The following is a 6606-nucleotide window of genomic DNA, read 5'->3' as shown; positions in this document are numbered from 1 at the left end:
TTCCACTAAGGGATGTGACATGATTGATAAAACACAGGGCTTGGAGTCAGGATGACCTGAATTTACATCCTACAACATATATTAGCTTTGTGTCTCCGGGACACTTCTTCGCCTCCATTTCCTCATCTGTAAAATGAGGGAATTGGACTTTATGGTCTCTAAGGTTCCTTTCAGCTCCAAATCTTTGAGCCTATGGATGAATATATACATTATGAAGACATATAAAATGTAATATGACACATAATTTTAATTATACACACACACACACACACATGTAATTTGAGGATGGAGAATTACACTGAAAAGATTTCCTGTTGGAGGTGGCACATGAGCTGAGCCTTGAAGGTAACTATTCTAAGAGGATGAGGTGAGGAATCCTGTTTTCCAGGAAAGGACCATAATCTGTGCCAAGGTTTAGAGATGGAGTATAGTTAAAAACCAACTCGCTTAGTTTAGTTGAAGGTACAGCCTGTAAAGGGGGTGGAGTGAGGTGGGGAGGATGGAAAAATGGTCAGGAAGTTGTGAAGGGCCTCAAAGGTCAAGATTAGGTAGATTTTTTAAATCTTAAAAGCAGTAGGGACCTCTTCTTCCCCTTCCCCCACAAGAGGTGACATTAGATCTCTGGAAGGTAGAGATTTGAGACAGGGTTTGAAATTATATTCTCTGTGCATCACTGCCCATTGGACAGCAAATACTACTGCTACTAGGAATGAATATTAATATAGCTCTTTAAGGTTTGCAAAGTTCTTTACCAAACTTATCTCACTGGATCCTCCCAGTAACTCTAGGAGTTTAGTGCTACTATTATCCCCATTTTACAGATGAGGAAATCTAAACAGCTTAAGTGCCTTGCCCAGTGTCAGTCAATACACATTTATGCAGGACTGCTATAGGTCAGGCACTGTGCTAAGGATACAAAAAGAGGCAAAACACAGTCCCTAACAAGTTCTATGAAAGATAAATTGGGAATAGAAAAAAAGGCACTAGAATTAGAAAGGGTTTCAAAAGGCTTCTTATAGTTGATTTTTTGATTGGGACTTGAAGGAAGCTAGAGAATGATGGGAGAAGATGAGGAGGGAGAGCCTTCCCAGCATGGGGAACAGCAAAGAAAATCAAGAATTGGAAAGTATCTGGGGCAGAATTTGAACACAAGCCTTCGGGTCTCCAATCCCAGCATCCCTTTCACGATATCTAACTACTGAAAATGAAGAGATTGGATGCCTCACAACTTGGATCTCATGGGCAGTAAAAATAAAATATCTTGTCATTCAAATATGCAAATTTCCCCTTAGAGAGTGGACCCCTAGGAAGTCTCCCTTCTTGAAAATCCCTCCTGCCTGCTCAGGTGGGAGGTTCTGCTACTTTTATTTATTCATTCGTTCATTTCTTTGTTCTTTCGTTCACTAACTTCTTGGCGAATGTCTGTATAGCGTTTTAAGGTTGGCAAAGCGCTTTCGTGTGTGGTCTCATTCGATCCCCTCGACCACCCTAGGAAGTCGGGGCGGTTTATCTGCTTTTCACAAATAAGGAAACCGAAGAAATGTAAGAGATTGTGTCTGCGTCCCGGGTGACCGCTGGCCCTCCTGAGGGACCCTGTGCGCCCAGCGGGCGGCGCTGCGGAGCCAGGGAGGAGGGCACTCTCTAGCCTTTCCGAGACCCTGGGGACCCACTCCTGGAGCCCAGCTCTGCGTAATCCTGGTTTAAGGAACAGCTCTTCCCCTTTCCCCACTCTTCCTCAGGCGGAGAGAATGGAGGGACTCAGCCTTTCTCTATTCATCTGCCCTCGGAGGGGAAGGGAATTTAGAGTGGAAGCCCAAGGAAAAGGAGGCAACCCTCTTGTGGGGAGGGGGGTGTCTCCCTCCCCACTCCCAAATCTTTGGAGTTTGGGGAGGGGGCTGAGCAGGGGCGGGATGGAGCGAGAGCCGTGTTTGTCGCTGCGAAGAGGAACAGATGGCTGGGAAGGGGAAACTGTGCGTGGGGAGGGGGAGAGGGTGCGGGGGCCGGAAAATGAGGAGCGCGGAATTTCGACGCTCAGAGTCTCCCAGGAGAAGCCCCCACCCCCCTCCCCAGCCTCCCTGAAAAGATGAGTGGGCCGGGCCGGCTAGCATCCTCCTAGAAAAAGCGCCTGCCCCAACCGTTTGGGATCCCCCCCACCCTACCCACACGCCCTGAGGCCTTGAGAAGCAAACCTGTTCTCTGCGGAAAGGTTTGGCACATCTTACAAGTTTAGCTCCGTGTGATGTTGGGCGAGTCATTTCCCTTACTCAGTTTCCCCTTTTGTAGACTGGGAGGGTTGGATGAGATCATTTCCGAGGGCCTTTCTGGTTCTAAACCCTCTGATCCCACCGCTATCGAGACGCGCCCCCGCTCAGCGAAGCCAACGGCGAGTTTAAAGGCTCGGGACCCGAAGGGTTAATGGGGCCGGCCTGGGAGGTGGGGGTTGTGGGTGGGAAGCTGGCTTACTGAGACTGGGAACCAGCTCAGGGATCCAAATAGCAGAAGCAAAACGTGTTAATTGGAACATTATGCAGATGAATTGGAGGGGGGGGAGGCAGAGAAAAGATGGGGATGGGGGGAGGTCACATGGGGGCGGGAAGGGGCACGTGAAGGGGGCTTGGATCTCGCCCCGAAAGAAGGGAGTCTGAAGGTGGGGAGGAGTTGCAGTCCAAGGGGGAGGGGGAGAGAGAGACACAGACACAGACAGAGACAGAGAGAAAGAGAGACGGAGAGACACAGAGAAAGGGAGGGAGAGAGACAGACAGACAGAGACAGAGAGACAGAAAGAGAGAGATAGAGAGACAGAGACAGAGAAGGAGGGAGGGAGAGAAAGAGAGCAGAGAGAGGGAGGGAGGGAGAGAGACAGAGACACAGAGAGAGAGGGAGGGAGGGAGAGAGACAGAGAGGGACAGAGATAGAAAAACAGGGAGACAGAGACAGAAAGAGAGAGAGAGAGAGAGAGAGAGAGAGAGTGTGTGTGTGTGTGTGTGTGTGTGTGTGTGTGTGTGTGTGTGTGTGTGTGTGTGTGTGTGTGTGTGTGTGTGTATATGCGTGCGCGCGCGCCCCGTCTGTGAGTCTGTAGACACATAAGCCTTGGCTGGGGACGTGTGATACCATACATATACATAATAAATGAGATTATGGGAAAGCGGTTGTAAACTGCAAGGTGTTATGCCGATGCAAATTAGCTCCCCGTGTGCACAGTGTGACCACGGGCGGTGTGTGAGAATGTGGATCTGGGGCCGGGGCTCACCCAGCAGCCCTTTCGGAGCCCTCCGCCTCTCCTGCCGCAAGACCCAGTGACTGAATGGCGCTCTGGCTCCAAACCTCGCCGGCAGCCGGCAGCACCCCCCCTCCCCGCTCCTCCCTGGCTCTTTCTTGTCTCCGCCACCACGGCTCTTCTTCATTTCTGCATCCTACCTTCCCCCCTCCCCAACGACTCCATTTCCTTTCACTTCGATATTAACGGTCCCTTGGTTCTTCAACGGCCCATTTGGGATTTTCTTGGCGAAGATACTGGAGTGGTTTGCCATTTTCTTCTCCGGATCATTTTACAGTTGAGGAAACTGAGCCAGACGGGGGTAAATGACTTGGCCAGAGTCACACAGCTAGGAAGTGTCTGAGGTCACATTTGAACTCGGGAAGATGAGCCTTCCTAACGTCAGACCTGGCGTCCTCCCCACTGCAACACGTGGCTGCCCCCCATGGTCCCTAAAACATTGTAAACAGGACACCAGGAATGCTTGTACTTTTTTTTTTTTTTTTCCTGGTCTCCGATTCCCTATTAATCCCACTTTTGGGACCATGGACGCAATCAGCCTAACCTTTCCAGGAAAGGATCCAAAAGGGCATCTAGCCCAACCCATACCCGATAGCACAGCATCAGGACTTGTACCTTAGAAGGAGCTAAAAAGATCATGTAGCTCACCTCTCATTTTACAGATGGGGAAACTGAGGTCCAAAAAGGGTTGTTACTTGCAAAAAGTCACACAGGTAGCACGTGGCAGCTGCTTCTTACCTTTTTCCTCTTGGCCCTATCCTAGCATTCTCCTTCCCCTGTTTCCTTCTAAGCCTTGCCTGCTGGTGACTGTCTGTGTCTGCTTTGTGGTGTGTCTGTCTGTCCCTGGCTCTCTGTTCTTTGCCATCTGTCTCCATGGGCCTTCCCCTCCTCCCATTCTTGCTTTCTTTTTACTCTCCAAACTCCCCTCCCCTGCATCTCCTTTTCTTCCTCTCCTTGCCAATCCTTCCTAGCTTTCCCTAGTTTCTCCTTTCTCCTATTCTAATCGTCCTCTTTCCGAATCACAGAATATGGGGGGACCAGAGAGGTATGCCCTGAGCTGTCTGCTAGGCCCTGGGAGCATCTTTTGGGGGACACGTCACCCCCCTTCTTCCCTTTCCCAGAGGCCACCTTTAAAGGAGGGAGACAGGCAGGGCTCGAGCAGGAGGTGAATAGAACAGCAGACATTAGAGAGTATTCCAGAACTGAGAGGGAGGGAGCGAAGGAGGGTGGGAAATCTGAAAGGCCACATCTCTTGTCATATCCAAAGCAGGCCTCCTGAAAGTCCTTCATTTTAGGTCACTAGATTATCCTCAAGGTCAATTCTGCTCCCTCCTCCTTTCCCTGCCTGCTTTCCTTTCCTTCTTTAAAAATATGTACTTCCCACCTCAAAGTATAAGTTACCCAGTATACCCCTGGGCAGATGTCTTCTTGTCCTTAGAGGCTCCTCCCTAACCTCCCCTTCCCCCCATCCCAGATATCAAAGGTCATACCTATACAAAGACACAGAGATGGACTCAGGTTTCTGGAACATCTGACAGATCTTCATGGAAGAATGAAACATTTATGTGGAAAGATAACCCCAGTCTAGCCCCAGAGTCACCACCTGTGCCGGTCCCCACTAGTGTCACCTTTCACAGCAGAAGCAGAAGCTTCCTTCCATTGATAATCTGGGAGCTTCAGCCCCTCCCGCTGTCTTTGGGTTTCTGAGTAGACAAGGGACGTTGTGTGTGTGTGTGTGTGTGTGTGTGTGTGTGTGGTTCTTTATGATGTGTGGCCCTCAGCAGCCCTCTATTCTCTCAGAAATCTTTTTTTCATATCTGTAAAATGGGTAGTCATTTTATTTAAGTTGTTGTGAGACTGGATCCATCTGAAGGCTTACAGAGTTGGGAAGTGATGGGCATTTTTCAGCTTTCTGGGAGTAAGAGTCTCAGGAAAAAGACTAATGGAGGCCCTTCTCTCTGTGGATGTCTAATAGCCTTATAGGTTTAAAAGCTCAACCCAGTAAGCTGGTTTATCTCTCTCAGTCCTGACTTCTTTTGCCCTGGATGCCTCTGCCAGATGTTCACCCTCAGCCCTAGAGTGTCTGTGAAGGAAGAGGGGTCTGGATTCTTTTCTTGAGGCTGCAGTGGGGAAGTCAGGAACACTGCCAAGGGTGTGTGTGTGTGTGTGTGTGTGTGTGTGTGTGTGTGTGTGTGTGTGTGTGTGTGTGTGAGAGAGAGAGAGAGAGAGAGAGAGAGACAGAGAGAGAGAGAGAGAGACAGAGACAGAGAGACAGAGACAGAGACAGAGAGAGAGAGACACATAGAGAGAGACAGAAAAACAGAGAGACAGACAGAAAAAGAAGAGAAACACACACAGGTATGGGGGAAGAGAGAAAGAAAGAGAAAGAGACACACAGAGAGAAACAGATACAGACTAACAGAAAAACAGACACACAGAGACAAGACACACACACACACACACACACACGCACAGAGACAGGAAGACACAGAGAGAGAAAGAGAGAAGCAGACAGAGACAGAGAAGAGGGAGAGAGAGGAAAGCGGAGAAAGAGAAACAGAGAGAGGGGGAGCAGAGGAAGAAAGAGGGGGAAAGAGAGAGACAGGAAGACAGAGAGAGAGAGAGAAGCAGACAGAGAGACAGAGAAGAGGGAGAGAGAGGAAAGCGGAGAAAGAGAAACAGAGAGAGGGGGAGCAGAGGAAGAAAGAGGGGGAAAGAGAGAGACAGGAAGACAGAGAGAGAGAGAGAAGCAGACAGAGAGACAGAGAAGAGGGAGAGAGAGGAAAGCGGAGAAAGAGAAACAGAGAGAGGGGGAGCAGAGGAAGAAAGAGGGGGAAAGATAGAGACAGGAAGACAGAGAGAGAGAGAGAAGCAGACAGAGAGACAGAGAAGAGGGAGAGAGAGGAAAGCGGAGAAAGAGAAACAGAGAGAGGGGGAGCAGAGGAAGAAAGGGGGAAAGAGAGAGACAGAGAGACAGGAAGACAGAGAGAGAGAGAAGCAGACAGAGAGACAGAGAAGAGGGAGAGAGAGGAAAGCGGAGAAAGAGAAACAGAGAGAGGGGGAGCAGAGGAAGAAAGAGGGGGAAAGAGAGAGACAGGAAGACAGAGAGAGAGAGAGAAGCAGACAGAGAGACAGAGAAGAGGGAGAGAGAGGAAAGCGGAGAAAGAGAAACAGAGAGAGGGGGAGCAGAGGAAGAAAGAGGGGGAAAGATAGAGACAGGAAGACAGAGAGAGAGAGAGAAGCAGACAGAGAGACAGAGAAGAGGGAGAGAGAGGAAAGCGGAGAAAGAGAAACAGAGAGAGGGGGAGCAGAGGAAGAAAGGGGGAAAG

The sequence above is a fragment of the Sminthopsis crassicaudata genome, chromosome 6 (assembly GCF_048593235.1).
Source record: "Sminthopsis crassicaudata isolate SCR6 chromosome 6, ASM4859323v1, whole genome shotgun sequence".
In the NCBI taxonomy this organism is placed as follows: Eukaryota; Metazoa; Chordata; class Mammalia; order Dasyuromorphia; family Dasyuridae; genus Sminthopsis; species Sminthopsis crassicaudata.
The sequence above is the reverse complement of the archived record's forward strand: the minus strand, read 5'-3'. Positions refer to the sequence as shown.